Genomic DNA, 27,063 nt, shown 5'->3' with positions numbered 1-27,063 from the left:
ACAATGTGAGACATCTACTTTGGTAGTTGGAACAGATATTATTCAGTGTATTTCTTAAATGGTAAGGTATTAGAATGGATAGACATACAGAGGTGATGCATCAATAAGTCACTGAAGGCTAACATGCAAGTGCAGCAAGCTATTAGGAAGCCCAATTAAATGATAGCCTTTATCACTATAAGCTTTGAGTACAGGAGAAGAAAAGGCTTGCTCTAATTGTATGGAACCTTGTTTAGATCGTAGCTGAAGTGTTGCAAGCAGTATTTTTTTTCTTAGCTTAGTAAGGATATTGTTGCCGTTGAGGGAGTCCAATGAATTTTCAAAAAACTTTTCCCAGGATAGACTGTTCCAAAAAGAGGCATAAGGAAAACTCAAACTGTATTTTTTAGAGTTTCAGAGAATGAGGATAGTTCTTTGTTCTATCTTCAAAAAAACCAATTACAAGTTCCTCAAAATATTTGTCAGGATACAAAGGGAGATGCAGGCAAGATGTCTTCCCTATTTGGGTGCCTGTAACAGGAGCCACAATTTCAGATTAAGGAGGAAATCAGTTGCGACCCAGAAGGGGAATTTTATTTTAGCTGGACAATTGTGTATCTTTGGAATTGCCTAGCCAGAAGGCTGAAGAAGCTCAGTCATTGACAGATGTTTAAATGATAAATTGATATGGTAATAGTGTGGGAAAAAGCATTGAAGTGGATGATCAGTCATAGTTGATTGAATGCTGAAATAGGTTTGAAGGGTTGAATGGTCAACTCCCACTGAGGTGTTCCTATGAATCATTAACACAAATTATTCACAAAAGAACAGCATTGGAGAAGTGGGTTCTAGTTCATGGACTAATGGCGCTGGTACTGACGAAGTTGAGATCAGTATTGATGGGATGCTTTCCACCTACACCCTGCTGAGGCCGATGCTCCGTCCAGTTTCAAAGTTAGGGAAACAGAGAAGATTTTAATCTATAATCATGAGGGTAAGTGATCAAATTTGGTAAGTTGAGGTAAATCAAATTGTAGTGTCAAGGCCTAGGAGAAAGATATCAATATGAGGAATGGCAATCAGACCTTGGCAGGAAGGGATAGATAGTATAAAGTTAGGAACAAATCACAGATAAGATTAGAATTTTCAAAAATCATGAAAGGATTAAAAAAACACCCTCTATCTGAATGCATATTGCATTCAAAACAAAATAGACAAACTCAGAGCATAAGGTGAAGTAAATAAATATGACCTGCTAGCCATCACAGAGGCTTGTCTGCAGGATGCCATGGATTATAATTTGCATCTTGAAAGTACAGGACAGTTAGGAAGGACAGGAAGCTAGGAGAGGTAGAGGAGTAACTTTGTTAGTTAATGATAGTATCAGCACAGAGTGACAACCCACATTAAGGAAACCAGGATGTGAAAATGGCTTGGGTACAAATTAAAAACATAGAGGTAAAAAGTCACAAGTGGGAGTAGAGTACAGGCTCCTTAAGCGTAACCATATGTAGTGTGAAGTACAAAATAAAAACTTATCAGCAGGTAAGATAATAATCACAGGATATTTCAATCTACATATGCTCTGGAAAGTCACTTGAGCAAAGGTAGCCTGGATATGAAGTTCATAGAATATTTCCAGATAAATTCTTACAGCATCAATTTCTTGAGCTGACCAGAGAACAGGTTATATTGGGCCTGATATTGTGTTATGAGATGGTATTCATTAATAATCTCCAGGTGAAGGCATCCCCAGGTTACAGTAACCATAATATGATAGAATGTTACATTCTATTTGAGGGAGAGAGGGATGGGTCTGAGACTATTTTTAAAATAAATAAGGACAATAATGAGAGCATGAAGAAAGAGAGAGCAAAAACGAAGTAGCAAATTCAGTTAAAGGATAGGTCAATAGAGCATATTCCTGTGCAATGGTACATCATTATGTAAAGGCCACACAATATATAAAAATAACAAAGCATGACAAAAACAATTAACAAGGAGGGAGAAATTAGAGAACAAGGGAAAGTCAGTCAGAAACATAAAGACAGATGGTAAGAAATTCTAGAAATAATTTTTAAAAGGAGTTAACAAATCAAAAATTAATCCTACAGAAAGTGAATCTGTCAAATTACTATTGGAACTCAAAGAGAAAGCAGATGAATTTATCAGGTATTTTATAACAGCATTCACTATAATATCCCAGACGTAGCAATAAATCAGGAAATGGAAGAGAGGCAGGATCTCAGGAAATTCATAATCACTGGAGAAGTGATAATGAAGTACAAGCTGGCAATTCTCAATTCCTAATAGATTTCTTCATAGGATTTCAAAGGAAGTGGCAAGTAGGATGGTTGATGCAATGGTCTTAATGTTCCAAAAATCCTTTGATTTGGGAAGGGTCTCAATAGATTGGAAGACAACAAATGTAACATTTTATTCAAAGATATAGAGGCTGACAGCAGGAATCTGCAGACCAGAGAGCTTTATATCTCTCAACCCTCGAACCATCTTTCAGGTCTTTCCTTCAACCCATCACACTGTGTGTGATGCGAACATCATCACTTTCAAGATCCCTGCAAGCCATTCACCATCTTGACTTCGAAATCTATTGCCATTCTTTCATTGTTGCTGGGCCAAAATCCTGGAATTCCCTCATGAATGGCATAGCGGATCAACACACTACAGATGAACTGTGGTGATTGAAGAAGGCAGCTCACCAACACCTTCTCAAGGGCAACTAGGGAAGGACAACAAATGCTGGCCAGCAAGTGTGTGTGTGTGTGTGTGTGTGTGTGTGTGTGTGTGTGTGTGTGTGTGTGTGTGTGTGTGTGTGTGTGTAGAATTTTAATTAGTAAAGTTATATGTCAACAATTATAATAATTATTTGTAACTAGAAACAATTTATATGTCGTAAATAGTAATTCTTGTTAAGTACAGAGACCTGGCCCATGCTTTCTGTCAACCTGACTCTTGGACCAAAGGTAAACTAGGAATCCTGCATACTTTTTAAAGTCTTTAACTTTTTGGATGACTTTTGGAATAGCTGCACCATCCCAGTGAGGAGTGACAACAGCTTTGCCATCTGAAGTAACTGAGCCAAGCCAGCATTGGAATGGATTGATGCTCAAACCACTCCCTAAGACATTAAAGTCCTGAAGCCATGTTGACAGCTATTGAAGAAGGTAAGTATGTAAGAGAAATGTGGGGCTAGTTTGGTGGGAATATGCAGTGTATGCGTGTGAAGTGGTTAGAGTGTTGGGCAGATGCAGGCAAACAGTGCCAGTTGGTGGTGGAGTGAAGAGCAGTGTCAGGGCTTCAGCTGGTTGGAGAGAGGGTTCTAGCTGGATGGGGGCTGAGTAGGATGGTGGGTGAGGAGTATAGCTATCAGGTGAATGAGGGGTACAGATGCTAGTTGTGTGGGAGTTGGGTGCCAGGTGTGTGAAGGGAGAAGATATCAGGTTGGTTGTGGTACCAATTAGATAGGCACGTAGTGTGCCAGGTAAGTAAGTAAGGATTAGTGTAGGTCAAATCTGTTTAGATGGCGTAAGAATTAGAGAGCTGTTGGGTGGGTTTGATCAAGTTGGCGGCTGGGAGTTAGTTGGACATGGAGGAACGGATTAGTGTAGGGGTGAGAGGGGCATTTGCTCAGTCAGGTCTGTGGTCAGAGATAGGGGTCAGAAACGTGAGTCTGGAAATTGTGTCAGGTCTAGGGAACAAAGGCTGGGAGGGTGTATGCTCAGTACTGCAGGCCTATGATTAATTCAGGAGGAGCATATGAGGAGTCAGACGTTAGTCAGAGGAGTCAGTTTTGTCGGTTTTTATTCGGTGGTCATTTCTGACGTCGGCTATGAGCTGGATTAATTTTCACTTCTTCTAAATTTTCCTGCCTACCTCTTTGGGTAAATCAGATGGAATACTTTGAAGTCTCTTACTCTAACTCAGAGTTGAGAACATTTTCAGAGGGTTTAGTTAATTCAGTTAATTGACCATTGAAAGTTCCAACTTCCCAGAAAGTTCCCATCGTGTCGACTGCATCCAGGAGTCTAACATACAACTCCTGCCTATGCTGCCACAATGATTATTTTCCTATCAGAAGATCCGGATCTTATTTCTCAGGTTATGTTGCTCCATGGATTAATTGGCCAGTTAGCTGTAACAAAGCCATGTATTAACAAACAGGGATTCAATTTTGGCTCTGAGCTAAAGTGCAAAATGGGCAATAAAACAAGATCTTGAATGTGTTTCCCAAATTTCATTGATGTTTAATGGTCCCATCAGTCTCAGAACACCTTGTAGTGGTTTCTCCTGCAGGCCGACATAAACCTTCCAAAAACTATAATGCATGGCCTGATCAAACTTGCTGTCAAACCCTTCAGGGCAGTAGTGGGCACTACCCAATATCTTTTTCAGACAATACCGAAATAGCTGATGATCATGGATGTCAATGAAGGTTCCATTGCTATTTGCTTCAAAGAATAGCCTTCAGTCATTTTGGAAGTTATGATTGATGTGGTCTCGCCGTACTCCTTTCATCTACTATACATGCAGGGAAAATCTACACACAGGTGCGAAATTTAGTAAGGATTGCTTCCAAAACTCCTTTAAGTTCCTTTAATCAATTTGTTTAAAATTCAAATCTTACTTTGGGATCAATACTGCTTTTCCATTGATGCCCCCATCACCTCAAATGTTCTGTAATCAAAATATATGGAATTCTTTAAAAAACACAATCAGTGATTTCTTCTTTAAGTCTATTATTAGAAATCCATATTGAATTGAAGTAATTTTTATTAACACCTCTTTTTCTTACTTGATATCTGTGAGCACCTGAAAGTCTTGCTTTTTAAGCCTTAAAATATTGAGGAGGTTGCTGATAAGAAAAAGTGAGAAATATATGATTGGACATAATTTAGAGCCATACATTCCATTTTATGTCTTAGCAATGTTATTCAATGTTTGTCTGCATATAGATTCTACGTAAATGCAAACTGTTGTATCTTAACAAATCTAACTTCAGACGACATCATTCTGTTAAATGGCATGAAGTTAATTAGCTTTGTGCATTAGAGCTTCTACGCATGTCTTGAGAAGCACCATATTTGGCAGTATGTGTCAGAGTCACATCAGCAATGCCTTTAGTCAATATGAGCATCAAATCAAATTCTGAAATTAAGGTTGGAAGAAGAGCAGACATTATTGAAGCCAACTAAGTGCTTTAGGGTTAATGGTATATATAAACAGGCATTACACAGACTTGAAGGGCAAGGTAAACCCATTAGTGATGGCTGCAGAGAGGAGCATATGTCCATGGCATACTGCTCTTTTGCTTCTCCTGAACTCTCAAAAGTGACATTGGAAATCATTGATCAGACGGAGAGGAAGACTGCTGAAATGCTGCTAGTATACCGGCAGCGAAAATACTGATAATTCACTGCTTGACCCTAAGCTGCTGTCTATCAGAGCTTCCTCTACCTTGTCTATTTCAAAAGAATCATTTTGTGTTGAATCATTTTGTTTTGTGAGACCACTGCATGAATTAGGAAATGTTGAAGAACTGTGACCAGCAAAGGATCCTCTCACTTAGGTCTATTGTCCACTGTTTGCTATTCATAAATGAATTTCTTTCATTTATCCAAACCTGAAATCCAGTGATTTGACGATGACAGATGATGGAAGATCAGGTAAAAATGTTTCATAGCTGAATCCCACCAGGGAAAGACTGCAGGTTACGACTACTAATCTGCCCTGTCACATTTAAATGATGGTGCTCTCAAGGTGTTTTAACTAACCAAAGCCCCTGCCTTCCTAACAGCCCCAAGTAAAATGGATAGAAAGAGGGGGTACTTTACTGAAGCTGATCAGCAAGGGAACTGTTTTATTTGCACTAGTAATGCACCGCTTTTAATCTTCATGGTTTTTTTTGTGATGCTGTGAGTCAATCTGAAAGCTCATTGAGACGCATCCTAAAACAAAACTACGAGAGACTGCAGGAATTGTCTGCTTTAAAGTCTCCTTCATTATCCTTCAGGTTCACCTTCAATGTATTTTTCAAGCTGAGAGTACTGGGTTCCTCCATTCCGCAAAGATCACACTGAAATGAGTCTTAACATAAGAACAAGGAACAGGAATAGGAGTAAGAAATTCAGCCCTTGAGCCTGTTCGATTGTTCAATATGATCAAGGTGATCATATCTCAGCCTTAACTCCCCTTTCTTGCACACTCCCCATATCCCTTTAACCTATTACTAATTAAAATTGTCTATATCCTGCATAAATTTATTCAGTGTCCCGGCCTCCACCGTACTCTTGGGTAATGAATTCCACAGATTCATGGCTCTTTGAGAGAAATAATTCCACGTCATCTTAGTTTTAAATCTGCCTAAACTTTTAGCCTAAACTATGGCTTTTCATTCTTGAATGCCCCACGAGGGGGTTGCTGTTACTTCCTTGACACCAGTGATGGGTTGCATCCTGACCCTCAGACAGTGAGCTCACTGAGCATTCTGAGATAGGACAGTGAACAGTCAGATGTTGTGGTGCCCATCTGTGCAAGTGTCAGAGATCGAAAAGGGGTGAGGTTCTTCAGGTGGGCTTTCAGAGAACAGCAAGCACAAGATCAAGTATAATACTTTTAAGGTTGCTCCAGAGTACCATGGGTTGCTGAATATAGAAATAGCAGGATGGAACAGATGAACACAAGGTTCAAGCGAAGAGGAACAAGGGAGGGCTTTAGATTTCTAAGATATTGGGATTAGTTTTGGGGAGCAGCACACGAATAACCAATTACATTGGGACAGAACCAGCCTCATATCCTCATGGAGCAATTTGCTAGTGTTGTTGAGGAGGGTTTTGATGATTTCACTGGGAAGACTGGAGCAGGATTCAGTATGAGAAAGGAGATAGTGACTTTAATCTGTATGTAAACTCTCAAAATCTGATCAATAGCAGTATCATGGATAAAGATTCCACAGAATACTTCTGAGATAGCTTCTTAGAGAAGCACATTTTGAAACCAACTAGATGACAAGTTATATTAAATTTAGTATTTTGTAATGTGTTAAGACTAGTTAATGACCTCAAAAGTAAGGCACCTCTGGGTAGCAGCAACCACAATGTGATTGAACTTTACAACAGGTTTGAAATGGAGAAGTTTGGATCTAAGACTAGCATTTTCACCAAACTTGTGCTAGCTGATGCGAAGTGGAAAATGAGTCTACGGGATTAAACAATAAAGACACATTGGCAGGCATTTTAGGGAATAGTTCAGAATACTCAGAAGTGCATTCCCTCTACAAAGAAAAATTCTAAAAAGACCCATCATCCATGATTAAATAAAGAAATTAGGGAATGGATCAGGCTTGAGTGATATCATATAAGTGTACAAACGTGAATGGCACATCAGGCAATTTATCAGAATATAATGAATGTCAGAAAATGATTACAAGTTATTTGGGGGAAGAACTTAGTATAAGTGGGGGAACCAGCTCGGATTGTAAAAATGAATAGCCCAAGTGTCTACAAATTTTTGAAAAGGAAAAGAGTAAGTAAAAGCAAGTGTTGGTCCTTCAAACAGTAAAAATGGGCAGGTAATCCTGGATAATCAAGAAATGACAGATGAAATGAATAAATATTTAGCTTCTGTCATCATTCCAGAGGATACAGGAGAGTTAGCTCTATTGACTATTTATAAACATTCGGGATGTGGGCATTGCTAACCAAGCCAGCATTTATTGCCCATCCTTAATTACACAGAGTGCAGTTAAGGGTTAACCACATCGCTGTGGGTTGGAGCCACATGTAGGCCAGAACAGGTAAGGATGGCAGATTCATTCTCTAATATACATCAGTGAACCAGATGAGTTTTTTCTCAACAATTGGCAATTATTTCATGATCATCATTAGATCCTTAATTCCAAGTTTTTATTGAATTTAAATTTCACCATCTGCCATGGTATAATTTGAACCCAGGTCCCCAGGATATTTTCCTGGTCTCTGGATTAACAGTCTAGCAATAATACCACAAGGCCATTGGATGCCTGACTTAGAATGCAGAGTGATGCCATCAGCACGGGTTCAAATCCCAAAAGGCCTGAGGTCACTATTAAGATTCGGCCTTCTTGAACTCCCCTGGCCTGAGGTGGTGAACTTCATTTGTATCTCGTGCATGTCTTCTGCGACCATGACCACTCTTACTGGAGGATACAAAAATCATTCCAAATTTAGCTGTAAGTCAGGGGGTGAGATGGACACATAAGCTTAGTGAAATGACAATCACAAAGGAAATGGTACTAAAGAAACCGATGGAACTGTGAGCTGACAAATCAAAGGCTATGTCATGAAGCTACTGGGACTCTTCAATTTTCTAGTGAAAAAGTGTGTTTGGAAGAATTTTCAATTTAATCAGGAAAGAGGTGCGGCTGGACCTCATTCTTGTAAATGAGGTGTATTGGGTTACAATCTTGAAACTATTGGGAAGTAGTATCACAATGCCATGAGGTTTAAGTTAGCCATGGAAAGGGAAAAGGAACAATTCCAATTAAAAAGATGAAGTTGGAGGATAGTCAATTTCACTGGTTTTAGAGTGATCAAACCTTGGTATGCAAAGACTATGAAGAAATAATGGGCTTTAGAGTAGAATTCAGGAACATACCAAAACAAAAGGTAAGAAATCAAAACAAGTATTCCCTGGATAATTAGAGAACAAGAGTAAAGAGAGAAAGAAGGGCTTTCTTGACAGGGTCAGGCTGATTATACATGGTGCAGAAGGAAAATTAAAATACAACTCAGACGGCTAAAGAGAATGACAAAGAAAAAGGCAACCAGTCTAAAAAGGAATCCAAAAGTTTTCTACAATCATAAATAATAAATGAGAATAGGTACAGCATCTCAAAACCTGCACCATTGGGATTGAGTCAAGCTGTTTTCAGTGCAGGCACTTTGGACTGGGGAAGACCAGGCAGAGTCAAGTTCGTTGGGGCCAAGAGTCAAAGGATCATTCAGACCATGGGAAAAAACAGGCAGTAATTCCAGTTTCTGGTCAGCATACCATCACACAGTGCAAGACAGGTGGAATAAATAAGAAAAAAAAAACAATTTCTTACACAACTATAATAATTAAAATTCATTCCTAAGAGCTGGCAGAGAGCCAGATTTGAGACATTACCATAACAAAAGGAGAAATTAGGTCAAGTAAGGGTTAAATAGGATATCATCTTTCTACAGGACCACAGAGAGCAACTGAATAAATACTTTACACCTACTTTTACCAATAAGGAGATTGGGTGGAGATAATAGATCAGTTAAAAATTGATAAGGAGGAAATATTAGAAAGGGTGATTAAACTTAAAAATTCATCATTCATCAGGATCAGAAAGGATGCATTTGAGGAAGCTAAGGGAAGGAAAAGTGGAAATTGTGAAGGACTTGGCCACAGTTTTCCAGTCCTCCTTAGATATGGGGTGATTACAAAGAACTGGAAGATTGTTACACCCACCATAGGATATGTTTAAGGATAAATCCAGCAACTACAACAGTCTGTTCAACAGCAGTGGTGGGAAAGCTGTTAGAGACAATAATCAAAGGCAAAAACAATAATTCCTTGGACCTGCGCAGATTAATTAGGAAAAGCCAGCTGATAACTTTTATTTAATTAACTTGTTTGAGTATTTTGTTCAATAAACGGAGAGAATTGATGAAGGGCATATGGTTAGTATGGTGTCTGTAGATTTCCAAAATATAGTTGATAATGTGCTACATGAAAGATTTCCCAGCAAGTTTGAAGCCGAAAAAAAAGACAAAAAAAATTCAGCTGAGTGACAGGAAATAGAGCATTTGATCAATTGTTTTTCACATTTTTAGTAAGTTTTCAGATGGTACCAAAATTGATGATGTAGTGGACAGCCAAGAAGGTCACTTCAAAGTACAAGGGAACCTTGATCAGATGGGCCAGTGGGCACTGGATTGGCAGATGGGCTTAATTTAGGTAAATGTGAGGAGCTGCATTTTAGAAAGGCAAATCAGGGCTGGTCTTATACACATAATGGTGAGGCCCTGGGGTAATACCAAACAAAGAGAACTTGAAATGCAGGTTCATAGCTCCTTGAAAGCAGAGTCACAGCGAGACATGATATTAGAGAAGGCATTTGGCATGCTTACCTTTACTAGATGTTGTGGCTTTACTAGACATTGGTTAGACCACTATTAGAATACTCTATTCTATTGTGGACTCCCAGCTATAAGAAGGATGTTGTGAAACATGAAAGAGTTCAGAAAAGATTTGTAAGGACGTTGCCAGGGTTGGAGGGTTGGAAATATAGGAAGAGGCTGAATAGACTGGGGTTATTTTCCCTGGTGTGACGGAGGCTGAGGGGTGACCTTATAGAGGTTTATAAAATCATGAAGGGTATGGATAGGGTAAATGGCCAAGGTCTTTCCCCAGGGGTAACAGAGTTCAAAGCTAGAGGGTATGGGTTTAAGGTGAGATGGAAAAGATTTAAAATGGGCCTAAGGGGGATCTTTTTCACATGTAGGGTGGTGTACGTATGGAAAGACCTATCAGAGGAAGTGATGGAAGCTGGTGCAATCATAACATTTAAAGGGTAGCTGGATGGTACATGAATAGGAAGAGTTTAGAGGGATATGACCAAATACTGACAAATGGGGATAGATTAATTTAAGATATTTGATCAGCATGGATAAGTTGGATCAGGTGATCTGTTTTCATGCTGTACAGCTCTATGACTCTATGACTGTATATTATTAGAGCAAGTTATGCTGTCAGTTTTGCTGAGAAACTGCTCTAGAACTATTGTTTTGCTTTATGTATTATATATATATATGCACACACATATTAATAGATTATATATATATGCCCACACACACACACATATATATATATATATGTATGTGTATATAATATATAGATATATATATAATCTAGAATTAGTCACGATTTCAAAGTCCACAGAATATACAAAACTTGGAAGCATTGCGACCTCAAAATGCTACAAACAGCCTGGTAGAATGGGTGGACAGGAACGGATGGACTAGTGAAGTCATACATTTTGATAGGGACAGCAAAGACACATGATATAAACCAACAAATATAATTTGGAAATAGGATCAAAGAGATCTGTGAACAGCAAGAAGGGAAGTGAGCAAGGTGAGGACATTTTGACAGGCAGTCAGCATCCCTGGTGAGGATCTTTGCAGAGAAGTAGAAAGACTGACGAAGGACCTGAGTGGGTTGAGGACATAAACAAGAATAAGACTTTGCTATTCTATATTTAAGTAGGGGTGGGGATGAGAAAAGAAGCAAGGTTTCATAACTGATTCCGTTGAGGTATGCCTGTGGAGCTCAGGTCCCTGATTTGCACATCTTGCACTATGTGGGAAATCCCAGACATTCCTAAGAGTGTATATAACCATGTGTGCAAGATATGCTTCAGGCTGGAGCAACACTGGGATTTTGAACTTGAGTGGCAGCAGGAGGCACGACAATGCATTAACAGGATTGAGAAGCTTGTGGATGACATAATTCAGGATGTTCAGATTAAGAAAATGCAGAAAACGAGGAAATGAGTGACTGCCAGAATGAAGAAGGGGGCCAGGCAGGCGGTGAGGGAATTTCCCCAGTGCATCGCACTCAGAAATCATTTTTTGATCTTGGAAAAAGAGAAGAATGACTGTTGCTGTGTGGTGGCCAACCAGACATAAGGCCATGGGACTGCAGATGGTCCAACAGGTTCTGGAAATGGAAGAATTGTGGAAGACCAATATTGGCAGGGGATTCATTAATGAAGACAGTAGAAGATGCTATGGGATGGTATAACAAAGTGTGAAGCTGGATGAACACAGCAGGCCAAGCAGCATCTTAGGAGCACAAAAGCTGACGTTTTGGGCCTAGATGCTTCATCAGGGTCTAAGCCCAAAATGTCAGCTTTTGTGCTCTTAAGATGCTGCTTGGCCTGCTGTGTTCGTCCACCTTCACACTTTGTTATCTCGGATTCTCCAGCATCTGCAGCTTCCATTATCTTTGAGATGGTATGTTGCCTTCTGCATTGCTAAGGTCAAGGATGTCATGTGACATCTGTAGTACACTGTGGGGTGAACAGCTAGAGTTTTGGTCCATTTTGAAACCAATGACATAGGACGCATGACAAAGTAGGTCCTGCAAGCAGACTTCAGGGAATTGGCATATAATTGAAAAACAGAACTTTAATGGAAGTGATCGTGCAGTAGTAAGTTTGGAACAAAAGGATTGACTAGATGAATAAATGGCTGGAAAGATGGTGCAGGAGGAAAGGCTTTAGATTCCTGAGGCATTGAGACTATTTCTGTGGAAATGGAAACTGTACAAGTTGAATGGGTTACATCTGAACATGAATGGGACCAATGTCCTTGCAGGGAGATGGCTAATGCTTTTGGGATGGATTTAAACTAGATTGGCAGGGGATGAAATCTTGACAAGTAATTCAGAGAGGAGAGAGACTGAGTTGGAATTAAAAGTTAAAATGTGAGCAGGAAAGTCTGGAAGGCAGAGGAAACACAGATATATACGGAAGGAGCATGTTTAGCAAGGCTAAATCGAATATCTTTGATTGCAAGGAGCCCGAGGTAAAAGACAAACAAGCTCAGGGTACAGTCAGGCATATGAGAATATAATACCATGGCTATAGGTGAGACTTTATTGAAAGATAGGCAGGATTGGCAGATCACCATTACAGGTTACAGGGTATTCAAACAGGATTGGGGGGTTTGGGGTAGTGGTAGTGTAGAAGATGAGGGTGGGGGGGAATTGAAAAATTGATGATGTATAGAAGTGAGGAGGGATGATATCTCAGAAGGATCATCAAATGAGGACACATGGTTGGAGTAAAAAGCACAAAAGGCACAAATGCACTGTTGTATGTGTACTCTATGCCCCAGTCAGGGAGAGATAGAGAATCAAATATCTAAGCAAATTTCAGAGAAGATTGAAGACTTGCCTGCCAAGCCAGTGTGTTTGATTGCTGATGTTTTGTCATTCTGCTAGGTAACATTGTCAGCTAGCCACCAAGAGACATGACCAATTCTCACTGGTCTCAATATGCATGGACAACGAAGGACATGAATTTGACTGGGACAACGCATCCAAAATAGCACAGGGCAAGCAGAGACATGTCAGGGAATTCCTGGAGGCCTGGCATTCCAACTGGAACTCCTTCAACAAACACATTGAACTGGACCCAATATACAAACCACTGAGAAATGGAACTGGAAGTAATGCCAACCACCCCTGCAAACCGAGGCATATAAATAACAAGTGGGACAGAACACCAATGCTTCATCGGAGGCACTCTGACGATATTACCGGGCAGGGTGACGCAACGTCTGCAACCAAACACACTGTCTCAGCGAGTATGTCTGTAAACTCATCCACAACCCGAGCTATAAATCTTCTCAAAAACTTTAAAATTTCAGAGAAGTTTGAGAATAATGAGGCAGATACAGCGGTGGGGGCGGGGGGGTGGGGTTTAACTACCCAAATATTAACTTGGATAAGTTTAATGTGCAAGGTAGGGAGGAAACAGAATTCTTAAATTGCATCAAGAGAAAACGTTATAGTTAGTATGTAGAAAGTCCAAAATGGGGGCGGCGGGGCGGGGGGTGAAATCTCGACCTTTCGTTCGAAAATGAGCTCAGGCAGGTAAAAGGTGTGACAGCAGTGGATAATTTAATTAACCCCAGTTACTTTGTGGATTATCTAATTAATTTGCTGGAGTGTTTTGAAGACGTGACAGAATATGTTGATGAGGTTAATGCTGTTGATTGATGTTCATGGACTTTCAGAAGATATTTGATGCAGTGCTACACAATAGACTTAGCGGAAAGTATTAGGCCATAGTATAAAAGGGACATTACAAGACAGATACAAAGGTGGCTGAGAGTAATGGTCAATGGATATTTTTCAGGTTCAAAGTATGTTTGTAATTTCAAAGTCTGCAGGTGACACAAGACTTGGAAGATTGGTAAATGCGACGAAAACAGTGTGGAACTCCAAAACAACATTGACAAGTTGGCAGAGTGGGTGGATAGCTGGTAAATGAGGTTCAATCTAGAGAAGTGTGAGGTGTTGCACTTTGGTAGGAAGAACAATTTTTTAAAAAGGGGTACAATTGTATGGGGGGTGCAATATCAGAGGGACCTCGGTGTATCTATGCACATATCATTCAAGGTAGCAGAACAAGAGGGCAGAACATTTAGTAAAGCATACAGAGTTCTTCACTCTGTATATAAAACCATCAAGTACAGAATAATTTGAACTTGTACAAAACACTTCCATTGGCCTCAGTTATGGTATTATGGGCTGCACATTCGAGAAATTATATGAATGCATTGGAGAGAGTGCAGAAGCAATTTACAAGAATGGTTCCAGGAATGGGAAACTTTAGTTTAGAGGTTAGATTGGAGAAGTAGGTCTGTTCTCCTTGCAGAGATGAAGGCTGAGAGGATACTTGATAAAAGTTTTCAAACTCAGGAGTAGACTAGGCAGGGTAGATAGGGAGATGCAGTTTTTGTTTGTAATAGAAAAAGAACAAAAGGGCATAGATTTAAAGTGATGTGCAAGTAATGCAACGGTGATGTGAGAAAAATCTTTGCCATATAGCGAGTAGTTAGGATATGAAATGAACTGCCTGGGAATGTGGTGGGGGCAAGTTCAAATGTAACATTCAAGGCGTATTATATGATTATTTGGATAGAACTGGCATGCAAGAGTCTGGAGAAAAGGCAGGAGATTGGTAGTGGGTAGTAGAACCAATGCAGACACTATGGGCTAAATGGCCATCTTCTATGTTGTCATTGTTCTGTGATTCTGTGATAGTGACCATAACTCAATTAGCTTTAGAATAATTATGGAAAAGAATGAGGATGGGCTGGGAATAAATCATATCAAACTCGGAAAAAGGCTAGTTTAACTAAGATAAGAAATTATTTGGCCCAAATGGACAATTTATAGACAAAACTGTGTCCGACTGTGAGGCATTCATGGAAGAAATAGCTAAAGTATGGGACAAATGTGTTCTTGTAAGACAAAGGATGCGAATAAGACTTGAGGGCCCTAGATAGTCAACAACATAGCAGTTAAGATTAAGGGAAAAAGGAGAAGTTTATGGTAGATACCACAGGCTCAATACAGCAGAGTCCCAAAGGTGGGATAAAAAGTGCAAATGGAGTATCTTAAAAGGAAATTAGGAAAGCAATGAGAGTACATAACAAAGTATTGGCAGATAGAATAAAGAACAATCCAAAGTTTGTTTTAAATATAAAGAGTAAAAGAATAACTAAGGGAAGAGTAATGGAAAGGGCAATGGAGAAGTTGACATCAGTATGGAGGACTGTGAAATATTAGGAGAAATTAACATAGAGTGAGAGGACCTGCTTGAGAACTTAGAAATGGAGAACATTTATCAATTCTGTTTTAGGTGCAACTTGAGCTGTTGGAGGAGGCAAGGGAGGAGATATCAGGGGCTTGGAAGCAATTTATAAATCATCTCCAGCCATATATGAGGAGCCAGATGTGTGGAACTTTGCTAGCATTGTTCCATTTTTTTAAAAAGAGTGGGGGAAGGGAAAGACAAGGAAGTTGTAGCCCAGTTAGTCTAACTTCACTGGTGGGAAGTTTTTAGAAAGAGATCTGAGAGACATAGTATACCTGCATTTGGATAGATAGGAATTACTTGGGGATAGTTAGCATGGATGTGTTAAAGGACCATTGTGTTGGACAAATTTAATCAATATTTTAAGCAGGTAACCGGGAGTGTTGACGAGTGTAATGCATTTGACAGGGTCTTCATGGACTTTAACATAGCTCTTGATAAGGTCTCTCATGGTAAACTGGTCAAGGAAGTAAGACCTAGTGGGATCCAGGGCAAAGTAGCAGCTTGCATCCAAAATTATCTCAGAGGCTGGAAGCAGAGTGTAACAGACAAGAGATGTTGTTATATCTGGAAGTCTGTTTGGATTCTGTGGAGCTCAGTGATGATTCCCTTGCTGTTTGTGGTGTACATTCAATGATTTGCACTTAAGTGTATGAGGTAGAGTCAAGACTTTCGTGGATGATGCAAAAATTTGAAGGGTGGTTAACAGTGAGGAAAATAACTGTAAACTGCAGGAGGATATCCCCAGACTGGTCAATTTGGCAATGTAGTAGCAAATGGAATTCAACCTGGAAAACTGTGGGATAATACACTTGGAGAGGGCTAACAAGGAAAGAAATTACACTATTAATGGTATGGCCTTGAAAAGTACTGAAGTTCAGAGGGGCCTTTGTGAGCATATCCACTGATCCCCAAAGGTACAGTGCAGGTAGTTAAGGTGGTTAACAATTCATGTGAGATAATTTGTAAACAGCCATAGAATGCCAGAGAACAGAAGTTTAGCTGAAACTATGTATAAAATGCTGGTTTGGGACACAAATGAAGTACTGCTTGCGGTTCTGGTCACAGCACATTAAAGAAAGGGTGTGATTGTAGTAGAGAGGATATTTACCAGGACCATGAGAGGTACAGAAATGGTAAATAGGAAGGCACTTACATGGGGTGCAATAGACTTAAGGTTAGAGGTAGAAAGAGGACGGTGGGAGAATATTTTTCACTTGGGTAGGTGATGGAATTCTGAAACTGAATGTAAGGATAATCAAGTAATAAACTGTCCTTAATATCTAGGCAACATTTAGATATTCACTTGTGTTGTCATAGCCTTTAAGGCTAAGGCCAAAAACTCAGTGGGATTAGTATAGTCAGATTGTTGTTGACTGACATTTCATATTGGCCCTCCTTCTGTTCTGCAACATCTATGAGTCTATAAATCATTGAAAATGATGAGGCAAACTGAGGAAATGGCTAAAAAAAAGCCATATGGAATTCTGAACTTTATAAAATGAAGCCTAGCTTACAAAACAAGGAGGTTACAATGAAGTTTTATAAAAACCTGGTTCAGTCTCAGGCAGTTTCATGAGTCTGATTCTGGGCACCAGGCCTTTGGAAGGATGTGAAAATGATGGAGAATGTGCAGAAAAGATTTATGAGTAGGGCTTCAGGGACAAGTGCCTTCGATTCTGGGGGATATAGGAAAATGGGACTGTTCTCCTCAGACAAGTAGAGATTGAGAGGAAATTTGATAGTTGTGTTTTAAGTTGAGAAATCTGTATTGTGCTGAGTGAAAAACTGTTCCTATTAACAAAGAGACTGAAAACCAGGTGACATCAATTTAAAGTGATTGGCCAGAAAAACCAATGACGACATTAAGGCAAGTGTTCTCAACAATGAATGGTTAGCATCTGGTCTGCATTATATGAGAGGGTGTTGGAGACAGATGCTATTGAAGCTCTTGAAAAAGAATTAGATAAACTCCTGATGAGAAAAGGAAATCCTGGGCTAAAATGAAGGGGCAGAAGTCCGTATTGAACTGAATTCATTCTATATGACTACAATGAGCCAAATGGCCTTTTTCTGTGCTGTACCTGTGCCGTAATTTTTGTGATTCTAACACTCTCCAGTGGGAAAGTCCATCTCAAAATAAATTTTGAATTCTGGAAATCTGAAATTTTTTTTGTCAAAAAATACATACCCAATACATCAGCACATCACCGTTCTTTTCTGAAGCCAATAAACCAGCTATGTTTTGGTAGTATCCCCTGCAGTTTCTATTCAGAGAAACAACTCCTTTGTATGTCAAATTCCAAGAGCCAATCATAGTTGTTATTCTTTTTTTGTGTCCAAGCAACAAAAGCCCCTGTGCCACGAATTTCTTTGGTGCTTTTGCAACCCATTGACAAGACCGCAGCAGAAGATTCAAGAATGTTGCAAATAGTTCTTTCACACCCACGTAATGAACTTCTAATCATTTTATGCCAAATTTGCAACAGATGATCAGGGCAACTCCACAGAAATTGCACCCCATTATGTGCTACATTTTATTCAGTCAGAGGTACATAGGTTAATTGTAAATAGGTGTTGCTGATTCGGTGAAGGGCGAAGCATAGTGATGACGTGAGGCACACAGTATTATTTTCTTGGCTTTTGACTTTAGCTTCAGGCTCAAATATCCACAATATTTTCAGAAGGCAGATCTGGAATTGAAAACAATTGCTTTTCTTTTTTGCCTTTGGAGATTTCTGTTGCTTCAGTCTTCCAAGTTACAGTCTGTACTGGCATTGATTTCATCTCTTTTAAAGTATGCTTGTTCAGAAGTACACATGTGACAAATTAGCAAAGTGTAATTGTGGACAAAAAAAGGGTCATCAATCTAAAATCACAGAGACTGTGGGGATTATCAATCTCTAACTGAACATAATGGACCATTAATTATCCTCACACTGAACAGTCAGCTTTTAAACTCATAAGCAGTATATGACACATTGTTCATATTGTTATACTTGACCATATCAATTCAAAGCCAAGTAGTTTTATATTCCTTGAGTCGAGTATACTAATTGAAAGACATGTTCTCATATTATCAGAACCTGTTTTCTTGAGGGTAAATTTCCGAATATGATTTGAAGTAAACAATGTTAGCATTGTGTGACTCATTGTCAAGATCTGGGAACTTAATTGGGTAATTTTTGACCAAATAGAAATGTACAGCTTCTGACTGAAAGGTTTAGAAATTAATGAAACTACTTCTGGCTTGCAATTACAATAGAGAAGGGAAATGTTAACTCCATTTTAACACCTTTTAAAACCTTGAGCAATGTCATAGATCGGCAAAGGAATTTGTAAATATTTGCGACATTTGGCACTAAGCTGGTAATAACATACATGCAAAAATATTCACAAAAAAGGCCAATCTCAGCCATCAAAATGACAGGAAAAACATTGATGGCTTCGGCTTTGTTGTTTCACATTACAGAGATGGATGACCCAACAACACATCGGAAGCTATAGAAGACTGAAGTGAAACTTGGGCTTTTGCCAGGTGTAACCTGAACCATGTGAGATATATCTGCTTAGTTTTGAGGGAAGCAAATTTAATTGTGAGTGACAGCCAAAAGTGTGGAAAGTAGTTGCAGGGAAAAGAAAAGACAAGAATATTCAAACACTGGAAGTACCCCAGATGGGAGATAAAAGGGAAGGTTGTCAGGGAAAGGGACTGCACACAGTTTTCCAACAATAATTACATACTTGTACCAGAAGTATTATATATTCTAATCTATTGCATTTAACATATGATAGGTAGCATATCGAAGTAGCTATGAGGGTTCTTGTGGCACCGTGGCAATCTCCCTTTCTCAGAGGCAGAAGGCCTGAGTTCACATCACACCTACTCCATAGGTGGACCATAACATCTTTGAACAATTTGCTTTGAAAATGTACAAGTTTTTGTTCTAAGAAGTAGATTTCAACAATTTCACCTGGAAAAGTATATATTTTACCACGTTTGCATCATTAAAGGGAAAAAAACATCAGCTAAGAGGAAGGGTCTCGACCTGAAACATCAACTTTCCCGCTCTTCTGATGCTGCCTGGCCTGCTGTGCTCATCCAGCTCCAGCATCTGTGGTTCTTGCTATCTTGCAGCTAGGAAATGATGTGTCAAACATGTTTAATGCAGCTAAGTGATTTACATTAACAAAACAGAGTTGGTTAATCAATGCATGAAGAGCTAACAAGGTTCCAATAATGTTGAGAAAATGTGAACAACTCAGAAAATTCCCCAACAATTCCCAGCGAGGAAACCAATACGAGATGGTGGCAGTGGAGTGGGTGGCATATGGGGCGGACCCCTGAGCTCAAGGCTTGTTTACTCCATCTGTGTTTCATTTTTTCTTTTCATTGCTCTTTGTTTTATTTTTAGATTTTGCTTCTACTTACCTTCTGGGGAAAGATTTGTCATGGCAGCATCAGTGGAATTGGCATCGACAAGGAAGGCGGAGGGTGATAGGAAAGCTTTTTTGTGTTCAGACCTAGAGCATGGCAGCAGCTGGCGAGCCCAGAGTGGGACTCTTGCAGTGGCGTTGAGGAGGTGGCTGGCAGAGAGGCAAGCACAGGACCTGGGATTGGCTGCTATATTGGTGGAGGTGGCCTCGATGAGGTAGGCCCAGCAGCAAAAGATGGCAGCTGAGGAGCAGCGACTTCGACGTTGTTTGGTACCGGTGTTGGCAGCAGCAAAGTGGTGGTGGAAGGGTTATGGACTACCTTGAAATTATTTAGTTTTTATTATTATTCTTCAACTATTCAAAATTGTGCTAGATCATGGCAACAGTGGGAGCTTTTTTATTGTACTTCACAGTAAAATACATGTGAAAGTAAAAATCATTCATTCATTCAAAATGTACCATTATGGTAGCATTTAAAAGTTGTCTGTACTAAAACTGTTCTGCAGGAGACAAAACAAGCAAACTTTTTTGGTAAAACATTTCAAGTTTCTGAGTCATTATATTCTGAAAATTTTACTCCATACGTACATCGCAAGTTAATCATTAGTTTGAATAAATGGGCCCAAATTCCATTGTTCTTCCAGTTTTTACAGTCGGGTCACATACAGACCAGGACAGAGATACATCAGGTCCCAGCCTATGTTGTCAGTATACTTTGAGTAAAATAATAGTCAGAACTGCTGCTCACCCATTACAAGGTCATCTGCGTCAAAGGCTGGAGAGCCAGGAGTGGGAATTTCCCAGCCGCAACCCTTGGCCCAAGCCTTTCAAAGAACATTGGGAAGCCTGTGAAATATAGCTCCTGAAAAAAAAAAGTGAATTTAAGAAAACATCTTCTGGAAAACATCTTCTATGTACCCTGCAGCAGTTAAGACCACTTACTGGAGCTAACTCTTAACAATGAGATAGAATGCCTCCATTGTCAGAAACGTCTCTAACTCCTTTTAGAATACCAATGTTTGATCCATGCTGATTAATGACATCCTAATGTCAAAACTATTTCACCATTTCATATTTTAAATTAGAGTAGAAAATGGCCCAGTGTTATTACAAGAGACCCAGGTAATGTTCTGGGTTTGAATCCCGCTATGGCAGATAGTAAAATTTGGAAATGAAAGTCTAATAATGGCCATAAGATCATTGTTGAATGTCTGAAAAAACCCATATAGTTCACTAAGCCCTCTTGGCAAGGAAACCTGCCATCTTTACCTGGCCTGGCCTACATACGATGCAAAATGTTTGACACTTAACTGTTCTCTGAACAATTAGGATAGGCAATAAATTATAGTGACACCCATATCCATGAATAAGCGTAAAAAAAATTGCTAAATTTCTCCTTTTCTCCTTCAGGTTGCTCAAATGATCTACCTGTGGCATTTCTCAGAACATTTCATAAATTTGAATCATGTCATTTTGAATACTCTGAAGCAGGACCTGTTCTGGATTAATCAATACACATGCAAATCTCAAGGACTGACAAATAATGGAAATTCATCAACAGACTTCATCAGTACAATTGCTACACATTGTGTATGCTTATCCACAACAACCTCTCCCTTAGGAAGAATTAGCCACAAAGTTCTAGAATGCCCTTGCTAAATTTCTTTGCCGACCTACTTCTTTGAGTTGCTTTAATACAATCTTTAAATCTGCCGCTTTGAACAAGATTTGTGCCACCTATCTTCATATCTCATCATACAGCTCAGTATCATATTTTGTTGCTGTATAATACCTGAGGATAATTTGATATAATAAAGGCTCAAAACGTGCAATGCCGTGTGGACAGAGCGGGTAAAAGGCAGTGAAATTTTTGACCAACCATGATCATGTTGAATAGTGCAGCAGACTCAATGCTCAGTTACTATTCCTATGATCCAACATTGTGATTGTCTTTGTTGTTATACAGCAGGAGTCAGATAGCTCAATTTGCTGGGTGGCTGATTTGCACTGCAGAGTAATGCCAACAGTGTGGGTACAATTGCTGCTGTGGTTACCCAGGAGGGTTCTCAACCTCATCTGAAGTGAGGTGACCCTTAGGTTAACTCACCATCAATCATCCATCTCTCCCTCTCTCTCTCTCTCTCTCTCCCTCTCTCTTCCTCTGATGAGAAAGATGGCTTATGACAAACTTACTTTTACTTGTTGCAAAATAGATGCTGACACAGTAAGCCTTTAAAACAGATATGGACCATTTTTACACAGTAACACAACAACATTTAATGGTTAATGTATGTACAGACAATATGATTCCCTGGCCGCTTTTGCCCAGTTATAAGAAGTAGGGAGCGACTTTGTTTTTCTTTTGTCATATTGGATTTTTATCAAACATTGCAGTGGAGGCTCCAGTTTCCTTTCCTCAGCATGAAGCACTTGTGGAATGGACAGCACTGTGCAGAAGGGTCTGAAAGCCTTGTGCATTTCTGATTCACTTCCACCTGAACTTGGGCAGAAAGGCTGGTCCAAGGCCAGGATTCAAATATGTTGGATCCCAGGCTGACCCTCAAGAGACTAATAATGACGATGGAGGCGGGGCTTGGTGTACTCTCGGGAACTCCTTTCACATGTGTAGCTTCCACAAGTATTACCCAGGAACAGATTGATCTGGCCTGGCATGCCAGCTGGCACACCCAATAAGAAAAGACATTATCAGTCTGCCAAAGGCATGTATCCCATCTGGGGTCCAGGCCAGATAATAGCCTGGACACAAAGAGAAAATCGGCCAATTTTGTTGCTTTTTTTAAAATGCAGTCCACTCACAAAGCAGGGCTATGGCCGCACTGCTTTATTTTTTCCAAGTGTTGATGACTCAGCACACCTTCCCATTAGGTCCTGCAGCAGTCCTGGAGTTTCTAGCATTCCTCAGGTCAGAGCAATCTGCCCAAACTATGTCAAGAGGCAAACTTCTCCCCATCACATGAAATTTAGCAAGGTCAGAGTCAGGGGTCACCAGCTGCTGTGTCTGGACACTTGTATAGGGATGTGTCCTTGCCAAGGATTTATTAAACAGAATCAAGTCTAGGAAAGTGTTTTAAATTAAAATTTACTTACAACCAAATCAGTGACCATGATCACATAATCCATTATGAATGCACCCCAGGGCAGGTTTCAGGCTTGACTTATGATTTCCGATTTTCTTCAAGCAGAGGTGCATTTGCCAGATTAATGCTGTCTGCTTCACTTTCGCCTGATGTATTTCACAGAAGATAAATGGTGCAAAGTAATAATTGCTCAGTTTGCTGACAGATGTATCCACATTGACAATCAAAAATCCCATTTAATTCCATTTAAAGCTTTTAATTCTCAGTCAGTGATCATGATACAGTGTGAGCCAATCTCAGCCCTTGACAGCTTTTATATTGTTGTCAAACATTATGAGCCCCCAGGAATGTGATTCAAAATCCCACTGTTCTCCTGGAATAAAAACGTCCATTGTATGTTTAATTAAGGTATGGTAGTGTCATTTGATTATTCAGTTGCAATGCTCTGAGCTATAGTTAAGGAAAATGGATATAAAATAGCTTTTGCAATATTTAAATTCAGATTAAATGTTGCTGCATTTATTTGAAGGCAAGTTATTAAATGAGTGACTTTGTAAGTATCAAAAAAACTGTAAATGCAAAACGTACCACTTTTGATAATTGCTGTAGTCATCTTGGAAATAATAAGACTTCTCCATCTGTAAGATTGTATTACAAAAATGTGCTGATTTTTTGACAAATTGCTCCAGACAGTGGGCTCAGTCCTAACCTGCAGCTTGGAATGTCGGTTTAAGAGGTTGAAACCTTCAGCTAATCCTTCACTTAATATCACCTTAACACCTTCCCCCATTCCCTCAGGTTGTGTTTTTGCATAAACAAGATCAGTTATAGATGAGTGATTTGAACAAGTTACCTAAAAGAAGTGCTTCACAATTTTGTTTAAATTGATGTATGTCTGGTACTAACCCCCAGAAAAGCTTAATCTTCTGTCTATTCAGGGTTAGTAGATCTGCAGGAAAATTTCTAGGTAAGCAACTGTATATCCATTGTAGAGCTTTGAGTGAGGTTGGAAGATAGCAGTGCAGACCGGATGGGAATTTAGGAATAATCCTTTCAGACGAAAGGAACAGCAATGGCTGTACATATATACTGCATTTATCCACCTGTGCTTCACATCCCTTGATAATTTTACCAATTAAAGCTATCAATAGCCATAAAATTTAAATTGACATGATATGCAGACCTTTTGGAAGAGAAAAATTCGGATTTTTACAACCCTGTACAGGTTGCTTCGTGACTTTGTATTAGTTCAATAATTTTAAATCTGAACACCTTCCTCTATGTCCTTCGCCTATGCCCACACCATGGATGTGTGATTACACGGGCTACTTTCAGCACAGCCAACCCACTATCGCCAACTTCCCCATTATCGGCTTATCTTTCTTCCTGGGTCCTTGGACCCGAAGCATTATCTCTGCTTCCTCTCTACAGATGCTACCAGACTTGTTGAGTTTTTGTCGCAGTTTCAGATTTTGTTTTAGGTTGCTTCATGACTTTGCTGCTAAATTATTTGCTTCTAGTTTGGAGACTTTTCTTTTTCTTTCAGACACCCCGACAAGAGAAAACAGCTTTCCTTTACTTATCTCATCAAATCCATTTTGCACTTAAAATCGTCAACCAAAAATACAGCCGAAGTTATGCAGCCTCATTTTGTATCTTAATCCCTTATCTCCTCTTATCCTTCTGGTGAGCCTATATCACAATCCATCTGAACCTATTTTCAGATGATGTGCTAATGGGCCCTGACTAAGGCTCTATTTCACTGAAGCAGAACATTTCCCCTTTGATCTTAAGGCCCCTGGCACAAAAAGCCAACATTATACAATATTTCTTGGTTGTTATTTATAGCTTTTAATGATTTGTGAAAATGGACACTTACATTTCCACAATTCCAAGTTTGTCCACATTTGGGAAATATTCAAACTGAATTTCTTACATACAAAGTCTTTTGTCACAAACCTAGAGCTTGGATTTGAAACAGACTGATTGAGAAGGCAAAGCAATTAATTATCTCCAGCCTTAGTTTCATTATATCTCTGAATATTGCATATTTGTTAAAATATTTTTAAACATGGTAATCTGAGGTATAACAGACTCTAATTTTATGTCACATTATTGAAATGTTATTTTCTATATGTGCATCTTTCTTTATTCTAACAGAACCTTGGTCCACACTGTGCTAAATATGCCATGAGGAGTAGTTCTAAAGCAGCTAACAGGGTCTTAAACCTTTTACACAATATCTCTCCACAAGCTTTATTTCCCCATAATAAAATTGATTAACATTTCTATACCTCCTGAAGTAACTTACATATATTTGTGTTTTTTACAACATTTACTGCACACTTTATTCCTATCTCTTCCACTTGTCTTCATGTTTTTAACTTGATTCATCTGTATTGATAAATGGGTAAGAACAATTTGTAAAAATGTGTAGAACCACTTGAGGTAAAGTTGGTGTAACATTAGACTGAAGTGTCTTAACTGGCTATTTAAGGTCTGATCAAAATGAATGCAAGAGGACATGTGCATTTTGATATAAAGGAAATCAATTAGCTTAAACTACTTTAGATATATGCAAACTAATGAGTGAATCTATTTAGGTTAAACTACTTCCGACATATTCAACAAGTGAATTTCACATCATTTCATTTGTCGGGGCCCTTCAGCGATGGCTGGTACTTGGAACTTGATCTCAATTTCCATGGCACATTCACGAACCTGGCCCAATGATGAAGATCAACGAGTTGGGAAATGTCCCCTGTACTGGGGAGGCCTGGCACAGTGTAATTGCACAGAGGGCAGTTGAAGGTCAACCACATTGCTGTGGGTCTGGAGTCACATGTCAGCCAGACCAGACAAGGGGAGACCCAGTTAATGTACTGATGACCCAGGCTCGAATCCTACTGTGGCAGAATTTGAACTCAGTCAAAATCTGGAATAAAGAGCCCAGTGATGACTGTGAATTTATTGCCAATTGTTGGAAAAACTCATCTGTCCTTTAAGGAGGAAGTCGGCCACACTTACCTGATCTGTCCAACATGTGACTCCCGACCCACAGCAATGTCATTTACTTTCATCTGCCCCCTGGGCAATTGCAGATTGGCAATAAATGCTAGCCCAACCAACGCTGCCCTCATCCTATTAATGAATAAAGATGAATAAATCGTATACCGGATCGGATGTTATGTGCTGAATTGTCTCATCTGAGTATTTTTCTCAAGCTTTCCTCTGTGCTTCGTGGTCCAGAGCACGTCCAGGTGCTGCTACAAAACAACCTGTTACCATGCCAAGTCCATCTTCTTGCAAAACAGCCTGTTCTCTCATAGTATTCCACTCTCCATTAATTGCTATTGCCACGTCTGAATATGACCTGGTTTGGAGATATTAGTTTTGGATTCATACAGTCCAGTTTGTGAGCATGGTTTCTTCTGTTAGACTTCTTTTAACTTCTGTTAGATCAGACACGCATTCAATCTGGCACCTTGCCCCCATATCTTGGTCAGTTAGCACAGGCCAAGGAATCAGCTGAAGGCAGTAGTACTTCATAGCACATTAGTCATTGTGCCTGATCAGTGGGAGAAGGTGATTCTTCCAGTAGGGAAGGTAAATTTGTAGGCCAGAACAGCAAATGACTTGACAGCCGTTGAAACAAGTGGGATATTCAGTTGTGCTGTAAAGGTACGATGCCCAGGTAGTTTGTCTCTGATAATACATTTCCAATGAAGGTCCCTTATCCAGGCTGGTTGTCATTGTTCCAAGTCCAACATTTGATGCGGTACCAGTTATTATTGTTAAACATAGGAATTAGGAACATAGGAATTAGGAGTGGGAGGAAGCAATTCAGCCCTTTGTGTTCACACCACCGCTTAACATGATCATAGTTGATCTTATCCCAGTCTCAACTCCACTTTCCTGCCTGCTCCCCGTAGCTCTTTATTCTGCTTTTCTGTTTCCTCCTGAGTTGGTTTTCCTACTGGGAAGTGATCTTAATGTTCTAATATTGTCCCTTGAAATCAAGTTGTTGGTAACATAGGAAATTGAGTTTTCAATCTGTGCCCCATCAGAAGTTCTAATGGGGACAGCCCTGAGGAGAGGAGGAGATGGAGCAGTGCATGAGCTGGAGAG

Source organism: Stegostoma tigrinum, chromosome 1 (assembly GCF_030684315.1).
Source record: "Stegostoma tigrinum isolate sSteTig4 chromosome 1, sSteTig4.hap1, whole genome shotgun sequence".
Classification (NCBI taxonomy): Eukaryota; Metazoa; Chordata; class Chondrichthyes; order Orectolobiformes; family Stegostomatidae; genus Stegostoma; species Stegostoma tigrinum.
Note: the sequence above shows the minus strand (reverse complement) of the source record.